Source organism: Lissotriton vulgaris, chromosome 4_1 (genome assembly GCF_964263255.1).
Source record: "Lissotriton vulgaris chromosome 4_1, aLisVul1.2, whole genome shotgun sequence".
Classification (NCBI taxonomy): domain Eukaryota; kingdom Metazoa; phylum Chordata; class Amphibia; order Caudata; family Salamandridae; genus Lissotriton; species Lissotriton vulgaris.
This window is the reverse complement of record NC_141691.1, coordinates 502,883,032-502,906,571: the sequence shown is the minus strand read 5'-3', so window position 1 is coordinate 502,906,571 and position 23,540 is coordinate 502,883,032.

Genomic DNA, 23,540 nt, shown 5'->3' with positions numbered 1-23,540 from the left:
CCTTTTGGACCTGTGACACCGGCCTGGGTGTCAGGGTGTGCTCACCCTGCCCCTTTTTGTGCCTTTTCAATGTTTTCAGGATTACGACCGAAGCTCTTTAATGGCGGTCACAACCTTGCTTTGAAGTGCATGGGGTACCCTTCTAAATCTGGAAAGGTGAATCTGTTTTTGTTTTCTAGTAGACATAGCCCAAATCTACTAATTACTCTCACTGTACCTTTATGTGCAACCTAGCATTTTGTGATACTTCAGGGACAAATGCCAATCAGAAAAGAATTACCTTAAAGCAATCAGCTCTTTCTATTCAAAACATTGTTTTTGGATGAAGACTTGTCATCATCAACAAACATAATTCGGTTTTATGAGTAAAACCATAAAAGTCAAACAAATATGATTAAAACGTGCTCCACAATACAGGTTAACAACTGTTAATACATCAAATTACACTGGGTTTATAACCAAAAATACATAGATTACGGTGCAGAAATTAAACACAACTTGTCATTCTGGGACTCCTTCTCTGAATTTCACAAGGACCCAGTATAATGTTTCATGTGTGGAAAGTTGGCTACTATGCTATCCAGGTGGCTCATGTAAATGCAGGATCTTGAGGTGTTGACAAGCATATTGGACTTCCTAATGGGGACATAACAGGAATTGGCATCCATTAAATGAAATGGTATCAACTTTTATCTTGGTGGAATGCATTCTGACGTGAGTGAGCAACCAGATTGGGAATTCCAGAGGGAATTATTTGGGCACTGTGTTGTGTTATCATTTAAAATGAACGACATCTATTCCCCTAGCAGCCTTTGACAATTTCAACATTTGTCATTGGCAGAAATGGACATGGTCCAACCAGTTCTGTCCACAAATCGATAAATCCCGGAGACATGTGAACAAAGTGGTTTCAACATACCTATGGGACCATGTCTTGGTTTCCATCTACAATAACAGCATTTGGTTGGCATGTCTGCAACTTTCTGAAGAGATGAAGTGCATTTGACAGCAGAAGGTAGTAGATCCTACTATCACAATCAATTTAAAAGTGATATTGGCCTGTATGAGCCTACAAATTCTGGATCTTTGCCTTTTTTATCGAATACTACTACAGTAGCTTCTGCCCATGACTTCGGTGCCCGCCCTACTTGTGCAGCCCTAAACGTTTCAAGCATGTCAAATTTAATTACGCCCAAAAAAAGCTTACAAATCTATCTGGCCTAGCAGCTTTCCCTAAAGCTAACCCCTTGACTGCTGCCTCCAACTCTTCCATAGAGATTGGTTCTTCTAAAGCTAATATATCAATAGGGTCTAAATGTTTCAGGGGCATTTCAGTTAGCTTAAACAACTCTCTATGGTCTTGCGATTGTGAAGTATACAAATCGGAGTAAAAATCTATGAAATATTGATAAAATCCCTTCAGGTTCTAAACATGTTATCCCATCTCTATCTTTCAAGGCTTTAATCCTACCCATAGCTTTTTTCCTGCACAGCTTCCACGCCAAACATCGTCCCACCGATTCTCCATACTAGTGCATTTGTATTTTATTAGCTAGATATTTTCGTGCATTTTCTATGTTCCAAATCCCTTGAATTCTCGCTCTAACTTGTTCAGTGGCTTCTTCAGACTCCGCAATATTATTTGCCCCTAGCCTAACACCTTCCACTAACTTTTCCTCAGCCTCCTTTAACTGTTCATATAACGCACGCAACTCCAACTTTTTTAATCGATTTTGCCCGAAGGCAAAACTTAAAACTTCCCCCTAAAACTCGCCTTAAATGAATCCCAGACGATAGAACAGTGGGTTGAATTCCTATTGTTGATAAAGAATTCACTAATCCATTAGGCCAACTGTTCTTTAAATCTCTCATTCACACAGAGTTTACGGTCAAATGAGAACATCCTTAAAGGTGGACTTTGACTTTTGACTTTAAGTGTCATTAAGATCGATGAATTAACGGCTGTGATCTTTGGAAAAACTTGGATTGAAGCCTCGTCTTTCAAAGTGGAGGACAAAAAAAAATAATCTAGATGCGCAAATTTCTTGTGGGGATATGAGTAATAGGTGAACCCAGGAGTTGCGGCATTCAAATAACTCCACAAATCTATTAGTGCATGATCATTAACAAAATTATACAAAGCTTTAAAGACACAGGGTTTCCGTCCTTTATACTTTCGTGGACCATCATGTAATTCTGAATTCATTAAATTAATATTCATATCGCCACACAGTATAAGTGGTAAATCCTGTGATGCTAACTCCACATTTAATTCCACCAAGTCCGAAGATTCATCTAGGTTAGACCCATATACTACACAAATTGTAAATCTAACTTGCCCTGAAAGACATTGTGCAATAGCCCACCTCCCAGACTTGTCGGCCCGGCATCGGTTCGTTGTAACCCTATTCTCTTTGACTAAAAGTGCTACTTCTCTAATCATAGAAAATTGGTGAGAGGCAATAATTAGAGAATAACCAAGATTCTCCAATAGCACCCTTTGTGACCAAGGTACAAGTGTCTCCTGGAGACAGACAACATCGGGCTGGATATTACGAAGCTTAGCAGTCACGCGATTCCTTTTACTCCAGCTATTTAGGCCAGAAACATTCCAAGTACAAATTTTGACACCAGTTACTGCCATGTATAGTGAAAGGACAACCTAAATATAACAGCCATCTCATAATAATAACTGCATCAACATCCTAAATAATATATTTGCATTTGCCAATTTTTTTTTTATTCAGTTTTCTCATTTTTTGAAAAGCTGTGTTTTTTCCCCCTTTTTCCCCCACCCTAGTGACCCCTGTACCCCTCCCACCCCCCTACCTGACCACACCCCCTCCCCCCCTCAAACGCGGCTTTAGGACTAATGGTCCTATAGATGGAGACTAGCGTGTACCCCCTTGCTAACTCCCGCAGCTCTGACTACAACCCGGAGTATAATAGCATACTTATCCAAAAGCAACTTTCAAATATAGACAAAAAAAAACAAACAGAGAATATGCCAGTGCACTCCTGTACCTATATAATTATTAACAATACTACGCTACAGCTACATGCCACACAAATTATTACTATTTAAGGGATTGTAAGAACTTTTTAGCTGAGCCCTCAGTCGAGAAAAAATGTGTATGTTCCTTGTAAACTACTTTAAGTTTTGCCGGGTTCAGCAAAAAAAGACTGAGCCCCTTTACTTTGAAATTGAGGGATCGAATATTCGAAAATACTGGCCACTCATGTATCGAGGGTTATTCCATCATTGGTATCACGAATGCAATATGTTTTTTTATCGGGTCGTAGTACTACCTCACATATTAACAAGGTAGTGACATTATTTGATATTGCACTAGTGGAGAGACGTGATCTTGGCTTGATTTTACTTGACGCAGAGAAAGCGTTCGACCGTGTTGAATGGTCATATTTATGGGAATTAATGCGACTCTCAGGTTTCGGCCAACGCTTTATGACGGCCACTAAGGTGTTATACACAGCATCAGTAGCTAAAATCTCTGCGATGGGTTTAAAGTCTAAAACAGTTAACATCACTAGGGGCACCAGACAAGAGTGCCCCAGTTCACCATTATTATTTGCCCTTTATATTAACCTGTTTATTGAGTTGTTGGCTAATAATGTGCGGATTATACCACTTGTAGTGCAGAATATCCCATACAACAGGGGGTGGAGGAGTAGCAGCTATTATTCGCAACACCCACAAATTCTCACTTTTACCATCTCTTGACCTCATAGGATCAGATAATATGATTTTTAAAATGGACACTGATAGTGGATCACTACTAATGATCCTTATCTACTGCCCCCCTCAAAACATGTCTACATTTGCGGCATCTTTGGCAGAACACCTAGCTCCTTAATTATCAACCACAAAAAAATCGTGCTGCTGGGCGACTTTAATCTTTGGTTGAACTTTACTACGTTGGACACCCAGGCAGCCGCGTTGAAAGAGACTTTATTAGACCTGAAATTGATCCAACAGATTCACTTACCCACCCATGAAAAAGGGCACAGCCTCGATCAAATATGGTCACAGAATATCCCCTTGATTATTAGTTCCATTACTCCTTGTATTTGGACGGACCATTTTTTGATACATTTCACTATCACTATCGCGAAAAGTAGAAAGCAGCCTTTCCAGAAAGGTGGGAAAGTTAGAATATGGAAGAACACTGACATCTCAGCCTTCATCAACACTTTGACTTCATCCCTCCCCCCATCGGATCAGGACATTGATGGGACTGAAGAAGCCTTTACCAACTGGCTCTGTCAAGCAGCTGACGTTCATGCCCCCTGTTCTAATACTCCCCGCTCCCGCTCCCGCCCCAATGACGCCCACAGGTGGTTTACACCTCACCTGAAGGCTTTAAAACTTGAAGTTCGTCAAAAAGAGCGGAAGTGGCGAACGGATTATTCGGCACCAGATAAAGCCAACTACTGCAGGGCTCGAAAGGACTATCAGAAACTTGTCCAAAAACATAAAACTGATTACTTCTCAGAAAAAATCCTGAATTCCCGTAACAAATCAAAATAACTGTTTAATATCGTTGAAGGTCTTAGTGGCAGTGATAGAACTACCCAATCTGTGGCTCCTACTCAGGACCTCTGTAATTCACTTAATTCTTTTTTCTTTGATAAAATCTGCACTATAAAACAAAGCATCTCCACTACACTGTTCTCCCCCCCTTTGGCTGATGCGTATTATAATTCTTCGACTTTGGAATCATTTCCCCTCATTGATGGTGATACTCTATCTAAGCTGTTCGCCAGGGTCAAATCAGGCTCACCCGACGACATCTGCCCTCCGCATATCTTGAGAGAGGTGGGAACTGCTATTCCTGAGGGCATGCTTTCTATGCTGAACGGATCTCTTTCACAGGGTAAAGTCCCCAACAACCTCAAAAAGGCTCTACTCATTCCCCTGATAAAGGTCGGAGCAAACCCGCTCGACCCGCTCAGGCCTATATCACTGCTGCCGTACTGTGCTAAACTCTTGTGACTCTCTGTGACAATATGTCCAAATTTGTCGAAGAAACTGAATACCTCGAACCCAACCAAGCTGGTTTTCGCCCATGTCATTCGACTGAGGCAGTCATCCTGGCGGTACAAAATACCCTGAGGCGGAACGCGGATAACGGGATCCACCAAGCCCTGGTGCTACTGGACCTCTCCGCTGCGTTCGACACGGTTGACTATACCATCTTGGTCAACCGTGTCAAACAAGCTGGTCTTAGGGGCCCTGCGTTGAGTTGGATCCGCTCATTCATCTCCGGCCGCACTCAATCTGTAAGATTGGGCTCTTTCACAGCTCCCACTATTTCCACCACCTGTGGAGTACCTCAGGGCTCATCATTGTCACCTTTACTTTTTAATTTATACCTACGCCCCCTATTGTACTCCTTAAGAAAAGCGAAAGTTACCATCTTTAATTATGCAGATGATTTGCAACTCATCTTCCCTTTGAGCACCAAGGACTCAGTGGAGGAATTTCAAAATACCATGTCTCACATCCAGGGTTGGATGAGTTGCAATCATTTGAAACTCAACCCAGGGAAGACTGAATTGGTCTTGCCTGGGCAGAGTGTACTAAGCTGGAACCCATGCTTTTGGCCATCAAGCATGGGGGCTCCACCCTCCAAGTCATCTTCAGTTAAAAGTCTGGGAGTACCTATTAGCGAGGATCTGTCCCTGAAAAGACAGGTAGGCGCGGTGGTGTCATCCAGCTTTTTTCAACTAAAGAAAATCAAGAAAATTGCTTGTTTCTTTTCTCCGGCTGCCCTTACCCAGATTGTTATTGCCTTGGTCCTGTCGCGACTAGACTTCTCCAACAGCCTTTACCTTGGGCTCCAAATTGGAGAGTTAAAACGCCTCCAGCTGGTCCAAAACCAGGCTGCCAGATTTATTCTGAACCTTTCTAAAAGGCAGTCCATTAGATCAGGGTTGAAAGAGCTACATTGGGTGCCTGTTGAGCAGCGAGTTGCTTTCAAAACAGGGTGCATTTTATTTAAGTCCCTACATGACTCTGGCCCTAAGTTCATCAGAGATCTGTTCATCAGATACGATCCTTCTCGCAATCTTCGGTCCGCTCACAAATCCCTTTTGAGTGTCCCTTCTTACAAGAGGAAGCTTCTAGGCGGTTGCTGCTTTGATCACCTTGCAGCCACCTTCTGGAACTCCCTTCCTCTTCAATTGAAACTGAGCGGTAATATTCTGAGCTTTAGACACTCTCTTAAAACCTGGCTATTCTCCCAGGCTTACTGCTGAGTTGCTTTATCTCTATTTTTAACCGTTGTGCTGTGTTCCCTCCTATAGCGCCATGAAGCCCTTGGGCGTACAAGCGCTTAATAAATGAATATTAACATTAACATTAACATTAACAACATATTTGCTTATGCGGACGATGTTGCGATAGCCTCTTCAGACCCCGCTCTAGCATTACAAGAGATAGAAAGACTGGCGATAATCTTCGGTCAAGCATCTGGGTATAAATTGAACGCAACAAAAACACAAATATTAACTTTGGACTCCATTACAATGAATGACCCACAAGTGGAAAAAGAAGTGTTATATTTGGGGATAAAAGTTCGTTCGTCTATGCAGGAAATATTGGATGTAAATTGGGGGGAATTGGTGGCTAATATTAGGAATTCACTTGACAAATGGTCACGTTTACATCTTACACTCATTGGTAGGATGAATGTGGTTAAAATGAATGTGCTAGCAAAGGTGTTGTATTTATTTAGAGCAGTCCCCTTAGAATTTACGGTTCCCCAACTGCAGCAAATGCAAGCCATCTGCTCGAAATTCATTTGGGCCCTGGGGAAGCCAAGTAGGGCTATGCGATTCCTTACTTTTCCGGGTGATCGGGGGGGGGGGGGTAGCTTAGCTATGCCAGATTTTATGTTGTATTTTTATACATGTTTCTTGTTAAGGATGAGTATTATGTTAACTGGGGAAGACTTACTTAATGAGGCAGAAGCTCCCTCAATCTTTCAAATGTTTCTAGGATCAGAAGCCAGGCAATCTTTATTTAAAGAAATAGATGGGAGCTATTTCAAATGCACCAGGTTTAAGGTTTTATCATCAGCCGTCAATGTTTGGAAAAAGATTGGAAAATTATCCCAAGTAGGGAAGATGTCTTGGTATACTCCAACTAATGCTACTAAATGATTACCCCCTATCTTTTGGGATGCTTTGGCGACAGGTTGGCGTGCACAGGGGATTGTTCAATTGGGAGATTTCATAGGACCTGATGGGGCAGTAATGTCTTTTAGTGAGTTATCTCGCTTGTTTAATTTACCAAAACAACAATTTTTTAAATATCTGCAAATCCGTGATTTTATAATGCGGCGAATGATTCCATGTATTCCTAATTTAGTTACAAATGCTATACAACGCCAGGCAAAAATTGGGGAGGTCTACCAGTTATTATTAGCATATAGGAAAGATGATTTACAGAAAAAAAGGGATAAATGGTCTGAAACTTTAAGGATTGTTGCCCCATCATTAGACTATATTATCAAAAGAGTCTCCACTGTCTGCCAATTTGCGTGTGCAATGCTATAAAACCATTTTCAATTTATATTACACTCTGGCATATATGGCTAAGTGGAAAACTGGACATGATGGGAAATGCTTCCGATGTAATGTGGATGATGGGGATATGCTACATATTTATTTTAGTTGTGGGAAGCTGATGAATTTTTGTATTGATATTGAAAAATTCTTACGTGACTTGATTGGTAACACAATTGTTATAACTCCTACAACTATGCTGCTGGGGACAGATGTTCAATTTAGCAGGGGGGGGAATTTTACAAACATCGTCACCTTATATTTATTGCTATGACGGTATCAAAATTGTGTATTGCTGCTGCTTGGCTTCAAGTGGACCCTCCATCTTTTTTTCAATGGAGGCGTAGAATGTTTAGCTTATTTAATTTGGAATTTAGCCTGTATGCTGTTAAAGGGGCGCATAAACGGAAAATTGTTCGGGATATATGGGGGCCTTTTTCTAATTATATGAATGTACCCGTATGAAGTAATAATTCCTTTGATTCATGGATTGTATTTTTTTGATTTTGCTGTGCAATAAAAAAATAAAAAATAAAAGAGACAGCAGAAGGGAGAACGATCTTCCTTAGCAACCTGAACAAATGTATAACCCTGGGTGGCCAACTACGCTACGCCTGCAAAGTTTGCGTAGTTTGTGCTACGCAAATTGCACGTCACACAGTGCATAATCACATAGCGTAGCATAGTTGGAATTTTTTGCTCGTTCGCCGTCCTCAACGTCAAGTTGGCGACTGCGAGCGAGCAAAATGACATCCCGGTGAGACCTTTCATCGTTCGCGATCAGCAACATCAAGTTGGCGATCGTAAACAAGGAAAATAAACCTCCCGCCGAGATTCTCAAAGCGGGGAGGTCAGGTTTCTCATTGCTAGTGGTAGCGACCACTCGCGATGAGAAACTATCAGTCCACGTTGAGAAAGCTGCAGCTCGAGAAAAAATCTACTTGAGCGGCAGAAAACGACAGCTCGCACTGTGCAAGATGCCGTTATCAATGATTGCATAGTGCGGACAAGCATCCGGCACTGTGCAATCATCGAGAACAGCGCACTACACGAGATACGTGTAGCGCTACGCGTAGTGCGAAGTGCACTTTGCGTAGCTACGCATAGCGCAACTATGCCCAGGGTTACAATCAAATATATCCAATTCTACTTATAACTAGGGACAAAATACATCATAAACTCAAATACTTTTATCAGAGCCATCTATTCTTTACAGATATGGTTTGTAATAAAATATTTTATTGTGCAAGTATTTGGAGTTGTGCATCCTCTGTGGTTGAAAGTAAAAACCCCATTCCTTTAACGGCTCAATAGATTTTCAGTAGATTCTAGACATTGCAAAACAACTGCAGTGTGTCATTAATCCTTAAGCAGTAATACTAACGCCCAGTGTATGTTATCGAGAGAACCCCCGCACCCGACACCCTGTGGGCATCTGACCCCCTCAGTGTACAGCCTTCAGCACTACACAGTGGAGTTTGTGTGCATGGTCTTTAGACCATGCAGTGTGAGGGTGGGATGCAGGGCTTGCAGCCCGCCACCTGAGCATGTCCGAGTAACAGTGCTCTCTAAAACATACATTGCAAGTCCAAAATCAGGGATGTAAAAACCAGTTTGTGTTTCAAGTACAATACACAACAGCAAAAGAAATGAAAACTTCAACCAACCCACATCCCACAACTGCCATAGGAATACCAAAGCGCACACAGCACCGCTCTTTCTTTGAGCGTACATGAGTACCTATAGAAACAAATCTTCAAGGTGGGACTGATAGCTATCAGTGTTTGACTTTGAACCATCAAAAATGATGAGGAGGTTTTCTGCACTCACCTAAGATAAGTCCACAGTACCGGTGGTGGCAATGTTAGTGTTGTCTGGAGTGCAATCAGGATAGTGTCCCAGCAATTTACAAAAGGGTATTTATGCAATCCAAAGCTATCTCAACTATGCAGGGCAATGCTTTCAGCCCCCGCCCAATGAAGCAGCAAACGTGCCCAGGCTACCAATGGCAGGGGTTCAGGAGAGTTTCAGCTGTGAGTGATAAGATGCTTGGCCATTAAGAAACCTAGATCCAGGAAACAGGAAGTAGTTTATGTTTTTTTGTCCAATATAAAGACCCAGAAGACATATCTCCCATGTATGGAGATCCAGGCACCTTGTGCATGTAGACAAGTGGGTTGTATATCCATAGCATATGGAGAATGTCAGCATTGATCTGCTGTCATATTGGCAGTGGCTTGTCCAGACAGGGACCCTTGCTTCTGGTAAGATTCAGGGGGCTACACTCCTAAAATAACCCCTGCTCCACTCTGTGATTTCTTGGGACGAGCAGGAAGGTTTATCTCAGAAACAGTGTGTAAAGCATTTGCGAACACATACAGTAATACAGTGAAAACATTAGAGATGGACACATTACTGGTTTTATAAAAATAAATATTCTTTATATTGACTTAACACAAGACTTAAACGACAATAATCCACAATACTGTAATCAGATATAATACTTCAAGATGGTAGAAACAGATAAAAAAAAAGTTATTCACTTGAACATAGTTTTTAGCAACAGATAACCCCAACTGGAGTTATCACGACGTTGAGGTCAAAGAAATCCCAAAGTACGGCGCCGGTCGCGAGGTGCGCGGCGTTGGGCCGGGAGTCAAAACAGACCCACAAAGATAAGTACCTTGGAAAAGCCCAAAATACGGCGTGCGGTCGCTGTGCGACATTGGTTCCTTGCTTCTGGGGAGGTGATGCTCAGGTCCTCGATGCTTGAGCAAAGCAGGGGAGGCTTCGGTTCCTTAACGGAGAGAAGGTGATGTCACAATGGCGGCGAAACCATGGTTCCCTATGATGTCACAATGGCAATGGATTCTTGACCACCCACGTCGAGGATTGGCTCCATGATTATGTCGGCTTTGTAGTTGATGCGGCCCATCTGCAGGCTTCGGGCATACGTCGTAAAGTCGGAGCAGCGATCTCGGATTATGGCAGGCTGGCGTCGATGTGGCAAGGTGGCTGTAGTCCGGTCGACGCTGTAATTCAGAGCAGCGCTCATGGCTTCGATGCAGATTGCCACATTGCTCGCCAGCATCATTGATGCAATTACCTTCTGAACAGATTTTCTGCAAGATGATGAAAGTTTCAAGAAAAGTCTTTTCTCCTTTCCTTGGCAATAAAGAAACCACTGCAGGCCAACCCCAGCAAACAGCATACTGGCATATGGGTAGGTAATAACTCCTGCAGATTCTCTGGTTCTTCTCCTTGGCAAAAGGTCTGTCTTGATGTCCAGAAGTGATCTAAAGTCCTGGGGTCTGGGACCCAATATTTATACTGCAAAACCCTTTGTCTCTGAAGGCGGAGAGTGTCTGTACCTAGTCCGAACCAGTTCTGGGTACATTCTGCCAGTGCACAGCTTCTTCCTTTGTCAGTGTGGGCCAAGGCCATCAGATGCACCACAGGAGGTGGAGCCAGCATTGTGGAAGGCAGGCACAGCCGTATTCAGGCCCAGGTGCTACTCCTTTCACAATTCCCAATGCAAATAGGTCCATTCAGCCTTGTGCTGACTCACCTTGTCTCCTGGAGCCACCCCAGCCCCTGTCACTCACAAACGAGAAATGGAATACACAACCTAGCAGAGGCAGTCTTGGATGGTTAGACAAGAAAATACCTACTTTCTAAAAGTGGTATTTTAAAACACTTAGGGTCCGTTTCTGATGTGGGTTGGAAAGCTTCCTGACCGAATCGGTTTGGAAATGGTTTCTGATCCACTCTGATCAGGAGAGTCCAACGGATGATTCCAGATACGATTTGGTTGGACTCCCATTAACTTCATTGGGAGCATATGTTCCTAAACGCATCATAATTGGGTCCTCGGTTGGGAAGACACATACCGATCTGATTTGGAAGGGGGAAATGTCATTAGGAGGTCTTCCTAACCGCATCAGAATCAGGCCCTAGGTGGGAATCCTTTCCTAACAGCATCAGAATCAGGCCCATAATGTTAAAACCAACTTCACTAAAATATGTATTTTATCATTCTGGGTTCAGGCATACTAAATGTGTTTGTCTATGATGTTCCCTGGGTCAGTTAGCATTATAAGATGTTATAATCAAACTGCTCACTCTGGCCTATGGGGTGAGGTAGCCTTGCAATAGTGAAAATGAAATTGGCTGAAATTCAATATCAGGACATGCTACACACATCAGGGCACGTCCTAACTTTCACATACAATGCACCCTGCCCTAGGGTCTACTTTAGGGGTGGCTAACATGTAGAAAAGGGAATGTTTAGGGACTGGTAAGTGGGTGCACTTACCAAGTCGACATGGCGGTACTAGATTGCAAACAGCCTCTGCAGTTGCGGGCCTGACACACACTTGACGAACTGCTTCTGTGGGTGGCACAACCAGTGCTGCAAGCCCACTAGCAGCATTTGATATACAGGCCCTGGGCACCCATGGTGCACTGTACCAGGGTCTGACTAGTAAATCAAATAAGCCAATCATGGAGTCACTAATCCATTACAGTAATTTACAATAGGTAGCACTTGCACTGTGGCACTGAATATCAGTGGCACAGTGCCCAAAGCACCTAACCAGGAAAAACATATCTAAAACAGAGGAGACAATAGCGAAAAATGAAAGGGAAACTCACGCCAATGGTACCAGGTCGAACACCTGCCATTCTGGCTGCTCAAGCTACACCCCCTTCCTTAAGGATGCTTTATAAATCTATGTCTTATATATATGTTGATAGTAAAGGAAGTACTAAAACCAAAAATTTCCCAACATTATAATTGAAATTGCACAATTGAAATTGCACAAACTATAGTCATCGAAAGCAATACAGTCCAAAAATTCATGAAATGGCTTGGCACTGAATGTTTTCAATTGACACTAATAGGGTTAAATCAACAAAACTATTGAAATTCAGTAGTCATAGTTATCTCAATTAACTATATCTCATACCCTAAAGAAACTATTATTCACACTCTTGCCATGCACAGTGTTGTCATCAAAGATGTCATTTCAGCTGTTGCAGTGATGTTATCAATGATGTCATAGAACATGTCATGAGTGATGTAATATGTGAGGTAATTAGAAGTGCATGGTGGGGTGCAAGTTATAGTTACCTTAGGGCAAGAATTATAGTTACTTGATGTAACTATAACGGCTGAATTTCTATGGTTTTGTGTGTGTAAAATCTGAGCTGAACTACAGTGTCTCTGGGACCATCATTTTTGTGTGTGAATTTCTAAGGTTGTTTTAATTTAATTTACTAACTATAAAGTCCCTATAATCTTTGTTTATTTCAGTGCATATCTATGTGTTTTAATGCTATTTCCTAACTATAACATCCCGGTAACCTTCATTTATTTGAGAGAACTTCGAATCTTTTTTAGAATTTATAGTTTTTTTCCATGAAACAACATTTAATTATCATACTTTAATCCATCCAGGCCCTGCAGTCAACCCCATCCATGCAGCCCACACCACACCTTTTGGCCTTGTGCAGGGAGGGTTGACCACAAGACCTGCACATTTAATTACTATACATTAACCTAACTGCCACTGTGCATGTTCAAAGCTGCGTGCGTTGGGAGGTTGATCGTGGGGCCTGGCATGTAGCCCCTCCTGCATTCAGCCAACTACATATGGCCTTTGGCTATGCATTTAAGGGGGTTGGCTGCAGGGCCTGGCCGGCAGCCTGGCCCTGTAGCCAACCCCCACATGTAGCCAAACCCTTGCATGCTACATACATCACTGAGTAAGTGCATGTGTTGGTCTGTGTGTGGGTGAGAAAGTGGTTCACTGGTTCTCTGAATAGATGTATCAATGACTGTAAGGGTGTGTAAGGACAATCCACAAAGATTGGGGAAAAACATGGCAGCAGCTAGCTAGCTGCCGCGGTGCTCCGGGACGAGCTCCTGCTAGGGCTGCCCTGCTCTAATGGAATGAGGTGATTTGAGGGGTATAGGTCGTGTGAATGCGGTGGTTCGGAATAGGACCCTAGACTGGGAAGTTTTTTCTTTTTTCACCCCAGTATTTTATTTGTTGTTTCTCGCTGCAGCACTGGGTATGCAGTGTGGAGCCTCTCCACCGGAGGTTCCTGGCCGCGCAGTCCACTCTCTATGCCCATGCCTTACAGCTGCGGTTGGGTGTGTTGGTGGACGCCAGGTTTGCCCAGTTGTTTTTGCACGGAGCTTACGAGCCGGTAGAAGCTACGCCTTGGATCTCAATGGCGTGTCTCCATTGACTTGTTCAACGCCGCAATCCTCTATTTTTATTGAGCTGCAAGAATTCCGGTCTCAGGCGAGGCTACGACTTTGGTTAGCCGTCCTGGAGCTGAGGAGGGGCTGGAAGCTGCTGAGCCTGGGGCAGCCGTACCGAGGGTCAACTATTGCTGCAAATATACGCGGCGCTCCGGTTAAAACGCTGCGTAGGAAGGTACAGTTACAACCTTGCTCATTAACATCAGATATTGCTACAGTGGAGGTGCTGGACTCTCTGGATGGCGGTAAGACCATTACTTCTACTTCTACTTCTTCTTCTTTAACCCCTATTGTTGAGAAATCTGTGTCAGAAGTGGCTGGTAGCACAGCAAACGTGCTGATAAATACATCTAGCAAGAAGAGGGGGCGCAGGAAGAAATTAGTTTTTTCAGAGAGCGAGGCGGAGGCTGAGTTTGCAGAGGCTCCTGAGGTCCCTAGGGTGTTGGCTAGGAAAAAATCCTCTTCTTTTCTACACACCGAAGTGAAGTCTAAACGAACTAAGAACAAGACCAAGGCTAAGGGTCCTAAGGTTGCTTTTACCACTGGGTCAAAAATTACCCCATCGCTCCGTTCCTACTTTAAAGTAGTTCCTCAAACATTGCATTTATCGGAAGATCCCACTATGGCTGCCTCTCTGGGTGCCCCCTCCATCTCTTCCCCAGCAATTTCCACTCCCTTATCGATCTCATTAACAGGCGCTGGGGCAGAGTTTGGGACAGAAGTGGAGCCGGATGCGCTTGTCTCCTCTAGTTTTTTGCACAACGGTGAAGCGGATCCACAGCCCCTTAAGGATCCCGATGTAGATCATGAAGTAGGGCTGGAATTCTCATCACCCCCGGGAACAGGCGATCAGGGCTTTCCGGAGCTGGGCCTACCTTCTGCTGCATTGACGGTTCCTGAAGACCTCTCAACAGCTGTCCGAGGGGAAGACGCCGACGCCTGCGTAGGGGAATGGGGTAGTGTGGAGAGTGGCGGTGAGCAACTGGTTGGCTGCGCCGTAAATGGTGACACAGTGGTTAGTGGAGGGGAGCATTCTATAACAGCAGCTTCCATATTAGGAATGTTTTCTGCCCTCACAATGGAGATACGGAAGGGGTTCACTGAATCCTCCACGAACCAAGCAGAGATAAGAAACTTTTGTGAATCACTTGACAATAAGATCGACGGGCTCACTATAAGAACTGGGGTTCTGGAAGAGACGGTAACTGTACTCTCGACTCATTTGGACCAGGCTAAGGTCGATATAGAGAAACTCACTAGGGAGGACCGGGCACTCAGTGAAAGGATGGAATTGTTGGAAAACAATGCCAGGTGGGGGAATATCCGCATTCTACATGTACCAGAAGGGTCAGAAGGATCTGATATGAAACTATTTATCACTTCACTGTTAAAAGATTCTCTAGGCTTAGAGCAGTCAATTGAAGAGCTGGCCACGGATATCCAGAGAGTACATAGGGACCCTCTCAGGTGGAACCCTCAGAGGACTACGCCACGTAAAATTCTCGTTAATTTTCACACTTATGTGTTAAAAGAGCAAATTCTCAACCTAGCGTTAAAGCAGAAGTCGCTGGCTGGGAAGGGGTTTACTTTCTTAATTAGATCTGATCTGTGTAGAGTGACCTTGGAAAAGCAATGGGAATTTGGGAGGCGTTTGGAAGCGTTTATGAGTCTAGGTACAACAGCCCAGCTTACAATCCCGGCGGCCTTAAAAATTATGCACAATAATAGGATGTTTAACATCAGATAGTGCAGGCAGCGGTTGAGCTTTTATTGAAGCTGGGCAAACAGAGTAAATAGGGTCTGTATTGTGAATGGGAAATGAAAAATGTAAGTCTTTTCTGAGCCTCCTTTCACCAACTAAACTCAGTAGTTTCCCTATTTTTCTTCTCCTTTTTCTCTCTTCCCCTCTTTTTCTTTATTCTGTGTCTCAGATTGGTAGCTAGCTAGTGACGCATATAGCCTCATCAAATTTTGATGTTTGTAGGCTTCTTTTCTCCCTCTATGACCTGGAGGTTGTGGCGGGGGGCATCTCGGCAGGAGCTTGTGGAGGGGTACTATCTACTGGAACATTTTCCGGTTAGATATTACAAGGGTTTTTCAAGGGGAGGGAGGTGGGTGAGGGTGCACAGGGGAAGGGAAGGGTGGTGGCAAATAAGTAAAAATGTCCTCATTATTCAAATACGTGTTAAAGGTGATGGTATTAATTATAAAGTGGGTAATGTCTTAAGCTTACAACAGGCACTCTTGGTTTCATTCTTTTCTGTTAGTACGGGATGGTTAGTTTAAAATATATCTCCTGGAATGTTAATGGTCTCCGCACCAAGCCCAGAGCTACCCGAATTATGCAATATTTGCGGGACTTGGAAGCGCCGGTCATTTTTCTCCAGGAGACCCATTTAATGCAGACTGAAATGATTGCTCTTATCAAGAGAAACAGATGGATTGATTTCGTAGTATCAACAACGCAAACAACAAATACCAGAGGAGTCTCGATTCTTTTAAAAAAGGGGGCTAAAGCAAGGTTGTTATCTCAGGCGGTGGACCCAGGTGGCAGATGGGCCATCGCGTCAGTTGTCATAGCGGGTTCACAAAATACAGTTCTTGGATATTATGGTCCTAATCAGGATGACCCCTCAACTTTGGAGTCTATCTTCTCGCACTTGCTGTCCTTCCCTGAGCCTACTATCTTAGCCGGAGATTTTAATATTGTGTTGGATCCCCGTCTGGATAAATCTGTTAGTAGTCGTCCTCTAGTCTTTTCTAAGACGAGGTCTTTTTTAAATTGCGCAATGAAACAATATGGGTTTGTAGACATCTGGAGAGAGAGATCAGGGCAACAACAAGGGGTATCCTTTCGTAACTATAAATACCATCACCAGTCCAGGATAGATTTTATTTTAATTAGCCTGAGACTAGCAGATTCGGTTATATCCATCAGTTATCTTCCTCTGCATTTATCAGACCATTCTGCAGTAATAATGGAAATGGTTTGGCCCATTAAGCGGTCTTCTAATACTTGGTCTATTGACCGCTCCCTTCTCTCCCTTCCAGAAGACATAGCCGATCTTAAGGCTGAGGCCCAAAACTTCATGCTTACCAACATTGGATCAACGACTAATAGGATGGTCTGGGACTCTTTCAAGGCCTTCTTAACAGGGCTCATTACGGGGAAAGTCTACTATCGTAGGAACCAGCATAGGGAGGAAATTACTTCTATTGAAGCGAAGATAGCCCAAATCCAACTGGACATAGATAATAATCATGCAGGTTCTGAATCTGTCTTAAACCCTCTCCGGAACCGATTGTTGGCTCTGTAAGGTAGTTTGGGCTCCGTGTTAAATCTTAGAGTCCAACAGAGATGGGATGCTAGTAAGTTAGCCCATTTTGAATACAGTGAGGTTGCGGGGAAAGACCAAAATAGATCAGGTCTGCAACAACATAGCTGCAATTACGGTGGACAGCGAAACCTTTTCATCGGATGAGGATATTAGGAGGGCCTTCAAAGAGTTTTTTCAAACCATCTATAAAGAGGATAATGACATCCTACCTGAATCTATCGAGGGCTGGCTGGGGGAAGTTGATTTACCTTCATTTTACTCTGAGCAGTCACAGTTTCTGGACAGTATCATCACAGAGGAAGAGGTACGGTCTGCCATTAAAAAAAGTAGGAAAGGGAAGGCAGCCGGATCCGATGGGTTGCCGGCTGAAATTTATAGAGCCTTGGAAGCAGAAATAGCCCCATTTCTTACAGTTGTATTTAACCAAATCTTACTCGAAGGTCAGTTCCCTCCTGCATCTTGGGACAATGCTTCTATTACCTTCATCCTGAAACCTGGTAAACCAAAAGACGCCTGTGGATCTTATAGGCCGATTTCAATCTTAAATGTGGATTATAAGATCTTTACCACAGTTTTGGCATCTAGGCTGGCCTTGATTGCGCCCGTGGTCCTTCATTCTGATCAAAAAGGATTTGTGAAGGGGCGACAATTATGCGAATTAACTTACGACCTGATTGATGAGTGATGTAATATGTGACGTCATCAGCAGTGCATTGCAGGCGCGCTTGTTATAGTGAGTCCAACTAACTATAACGTTGGAATTTCTATGGTTTTATGTCAGTAAAATTTCCAGCTAACTATAACTGGTGTGAAACCTATGTTTTTTTCAGTGAATTTATTAGGTTTTTTAAATGCTAATTCCTAACTATAACTGGTGTGAAACCTATGGTTTTTTCAGTTAATTTCAAAGGTTTTTTAAATGCTAATTCCTAACTATATATAGGGCCTCAAACCTATAAAATGTAATATTTTTTATAATGAATCCTATTTTGTATATTTATATAATACAACTTTTTTTTGTAAAAATTTTTTTTTACCCTTGTGCGCTCCCGGAACGTGCCCCGGTGAGCGCACCGGAAAGCGCAGTTTTCCGGCGCGCCCCAGGGTGCGCACCGGTTAGCGTCCCGTTAGCGTTATTGCCGCGAACGAAAAACATCATCGTGACGTATCGCGAAGCCGCGTCTGCAACCGGAAGCACTCGAGCGAATACGATCGCGCAACGTAAGCATCCAACGCGCTTACGCCGGGGGCGCGTCGCGTAAGCGCATCGGGTCATGTGACCTGAAAATAACACTTTTTATTGGTGCAGAACAGTTTTGGTTTCCAAATGATGAAAGCCCGCGTCATGTGACCTGAAAATAACACTTTTCATTGGTTCAGGACAGTATTTTTTTCCAAATGATGAAAGACAACACCTTTTTTCCTTATTCTGACTTTGTCCTTTGACTGAGGAAGACCTGTTTGGAGATCTTTGAGTAATATTTTGTACTTTAAAATGGCTACAGTAGCAGCAGCAGCTGGAGCATCTGCACCACCACCACCACCACCAAGAGGACCACCACACATCAAATTGGTGGTCAAGAAGAAGAGGAGGAGGAGGAAGAGGAGGAGGAGGGGACGAGGTGGCTCCCAGAAGACAATACCCCAAATAGGCCAAAGCAGCACATTGTATGGGAGTTTTTTTCCATCCCAGAGGGCAAGAAGAAAGTGAATGCGCCAAAGGTGACTTGCCAAATCTGTGGCATTGAACTTTCAAGGGGGAACCCTAATAAAAAATATTCCTTTGGAAATAACACCATGATTCGGCACATGCAGAGCAAGCATCCCAACAACTATGCTGCCGCAGAGGTGAGAGAACTGGCCAATAACCCTCCCCAATCGTCACCCAGCACCTCCAAAAGAAAGCAACCCACTCCATCGGGACCAGAGACAAGGGAGATGGTCCCAAACATTCAACCAAAGTTTGGGCAATACAATATTACTTGTATTTTTTGTGGTAAGACCATCACCTATGGTGAGCAAAGCATAACGCTCATCAACCGTGCTGGTGACAACCACAAATGCCCCAAAAATCTATAATTTTTTCCTGATTTTTTTTGCTCCAGTTGAGCCGTTTTCAATTCCCTATTTTTTGTTTCTCCCCATAAAAATAACAAAAAAAATATAAAATAGTTCATAAAAGCCAAAAAAAGTACAAAATGTTCAAAAAACATAAAAAAATAAAACAAAAAGAAGAAAACAGTTCTTTTTAGAACTACCTCCAAATTATAAAAAAAAGGCTACATTTTTTAAAAACTCTATCATTCTTTTTTCCCCATGGTACGCTCCCCAAGGCGCTCCCCAGTGCGCGTACCGGACGCTCCCCCCGCGCAAATCAGAAAAAAAAAAAATTGGGGGGCCCGCGGGGCCCTTTTATAGCCCCCACATCAAATCTAGGGGGTCAGGGGGGTCTACTCTGCCCCCTTATGGTCAATTCCCCCTTTGTTTTTGCCACCTCTTGTGTCTCGATCCTACCGAGACACAAGATGGCGGCCGCTCCGGACTGTTTGGAATGTTGACAGACACCCGAGAGCCAATCAGCTTTCTGCGTGCGAACTCGCATAGCGCGCTGGTTAGCGCCCCGGTGCGCGTACCAGGGAGCGCTTATAGATATATATATTTTTTTTAACCTAAATTACTCAAAATCCACTGGAGCACACATCTTGAAACATAACAAAGGCACATTGGGCTACCAGTCCCTACAATTTTGCCAAGTTTGGTGGAAATCCATTCAGCCGTTCGGGCTAAAAGTGAGGTCGACCGCCCTATGGAAATTAACATGGGGAAAACACGTTTTGGGGCCCCCCTTTTATCTCGACCCTCGCTTGATGAATCCCCCCCAAGCTTTCAGGGAAGGATAGGAGTGCTGCAAGGCAAATTTGAGGAAATTCAGGCAGATTCCTCAACCAGCGCCAAAGTTATTCCCAATGGAATGTTGCGGATTTCCTATAGAAAATAATCCTAACTATAACTACCTACTTTGGTTATATATATATATATATATATATATAACCAAAAACGCCTAGAAGCTTGAGGACGCACAGCACTGCAGGTGAGTAACAACTCTATTTAAACCAAGCAGGCAGCTTAACATTGCTTTGAAGTCCATGGCCTGACGCTTTTCGATGCCGCTGTTTGCATCTCCTCAGAGGCCGTGTCAGCGGAGGTGATTAGTGGCTACCGCATCTCCCCTGCGTGTTTCTATAATAGCCACAAGTTGCAGGTCCACAAGCGGATACTACAGCACATCAGGGCCATCAACACCAATGATGCAGCGTATCCAGTCGCACGTCACTTCAAAGATAAGTATGACAACAAAAGCGAGCTATTGCAATACTTTGTGATAGATGCCGTTGCCCCCTTGAGGAGGGGTGGTAACAAAGAGACTATTCTTCGAGCCTTAGAAACCAGGTATATCGTGGAATTAGATAGCAAGACCACTTCTTGCCTCAATGCGACTGAAGATTTTCATACATGCCTTCAGTTTACTACCCTGAGGCCCACTTCATCTTTGAGAATTTGATAAAACTCATAATAATAGGAAGTTGCCGTCCCAGTGACTTGAGTATCATCCTTTCCTGGGTTATCATAGGTGGTGTGGTCTCCCGTCCTATCTGGACTATCCTGGTTCCGTTTTTGAAGTCATATGTATATATTTGCATCATAAATGTTTTTAACTTTATTGTTTTCACGCACACATTCTTGCACAATTTTGCACATGATTGGTATGGCACATATACTCTACAATGGGGACTAGTTTATATAATTGGCCCACTTGGGCAAGTAACTGTTTGCACATGGAATTATTTTGCACACAAACATTAGAAGTGAAATGAAGTTGATCTGTTGAATTGAGAATTGACAACATGAATTTAAAGTTTATTTGACATGTTAGTAATAGGGTGCTTCTCAACCTTTAAATTGCTATTTCAGCAATGGGCAGAGCATCGTTTATTCAGTTCTGGATTTGACTCATATTTTGACTAAATGAATTCAGATTAATTCATAAACATGACATTTCATCTGAGTATTTGCACATCTATATTTGTACTAGTATATTGTGACTGCTATATATATAAAAAATTGCTATTTGCACAACTATATTTGCACTAATATATAAATTGCTCCTATCTACAAAATTGCTGCTCTATTGTTGTAAAGAACATTATTTGCGTTTTATTGATTTTAGATAGGGCATTTTAGCTATCCTCAATCATATGTATCGCTTTTCATTGTTCAAGATTTATGGCATGTTCTAGTCTTTTAACCGGTCTTTACAACAACCAGTCTGTCATCACTACCCACTGTCTTGTGATTATGGATATCCAATCGTGTGCGTTATTTTCTTTCACTTGCACTTTAAAAGTTGTTTCCTTCCTATATGGCGTCATGTGATCAAGGCCTCTGGGCAGGCTGAAACGTCATGCTGACAGGGTGCGCTTTTGTGTAAATAAACACCGCAATTGCTCACCTGCATTTCTGGGTCGACTCTCGTTTCTTTTCTTCGAAATGCTCCTTGCACTGGGGGCTCGGTGATTTGGACTGAGTCTGCGGCATATATATATATATATATATATATATATATATATCTGCAATACCTTGCAGCGCTCCACCACTCGGGTGAATTACAAGGCATCGACCACCTTCATTGCAGCATTCAGTTTATTTGCCCAACAAACAATTAGTCATGACGCATTTCGACCGTCCCTGCGGCCTTGGTCACATATATATATATACATATATTCCAATCTCAAATGCAAGCGCGAACGCTCGCAGCACCTTTCCCAGTCGCTTTGGTGAAGGCGGTCCGTCACGAGGCAGGCAGCCTCTTCAAAAATACACCACAACCGTGCTCTTTTACCTTGCTCGAAGCACAGCAGTCACAACCAGAATTATGTGCAGCAGACGTAGATTTATTCAACAAATGGTCTTTTGGCAAGGATACACTCGACGCCTTTCAGGATCACTCCCTTGTTCACAAGTGTTTGATCTTACGTTGCATACGTTTTTATATAACACGTGACACCAGTGTGAGTCTGTTTTCACTCACACTGGTGCCACGAGTTATATAAAAACGTATGCACCGTAAGATCACGTCTATCACGTATATGTATATATATATATATATATATAGACAGAGAGAGAGAGAGAGAGAGAGAGAGCTAATATATATGAGTATGTTTGTGCGCGTGTATATATGTATATATTCACTGAATATGTATGTGTTTGTATATATATATATATATATATATATATATATATATATATATATATATATATACATATATATATATATATATATATATATATATATATATATATATATATATATATATTCACTGAAAAAACAAAGGTTACAGGGACGTTATAGTTAGGCTGCACTGCGTATGACCTCACATAATATATCACTTATGACATAGTCAGTGACTTCACTGATGAAATCTCAAATGGCATCACAGATTACATCACGGATGACATCATCGGGAAGCATCCTTTACAAATGAACTTTTAGAACGCGGTACCGTTACCACGCAGGTTTTACAATGAAAGTCGTAACAACGACTTGCGCTGGAGGGCACTGTAGGATAGGGAATAGTTTAATTTACTATACAAAACCTTCCCTACTATCCACAGGGACTGGAGTTGGAATAGTAAATTAAACTATTCCACTATCCGGCGGTAACGGTATGCGTGGTAATACCACGCATTGTACCATCATACATCCACATCATCCAATGACTGTGAGTGTTTTTAAAATATTCATGACTGTTAAATATATATACCAAGGTGTATTGATGAATCAGTGGGTGTATGAGTGCCTGGAAATATGTGGGTGCATGACTAACTGTATAAGTGAGTTAATAGATGTCAGTGAATGTATGGGTGAGTGACTGATTATGTGAATGTCTGTATCTGTCGGTTGGTGTCTAAGTGGGTGTATGGGTGTGTGAGCAGGTACGTGCATATAGGTATGGGTAATTGAGTGGTTGTCTGTTTGCGGGTGGGTGAGGTGTGTGTGACTGTCTGTATGGATGAGTGAGTGGGTGAGTCAGTGGCTGTATGGGTTAGTGAGTCTGTGTGTGAGGGGTTGTATGGGTAAGTGAGTGGGTGTATGGCTGTGTCAGTGAGTGAGTGCATGTGTCAGTGGTATATGGGTGAGTAACAGGGTATGTGAAAGGCAGTATAGGTGAGTGATGGGGTATGTGAGTAACTGTATGGGTGAGTGGGTGAATGTGAAAGTGGCTGTACTGGTGAGTCTGTGCTTCTGTCAGTTACTGTATGCATGAGTGAGTATGTGTTAA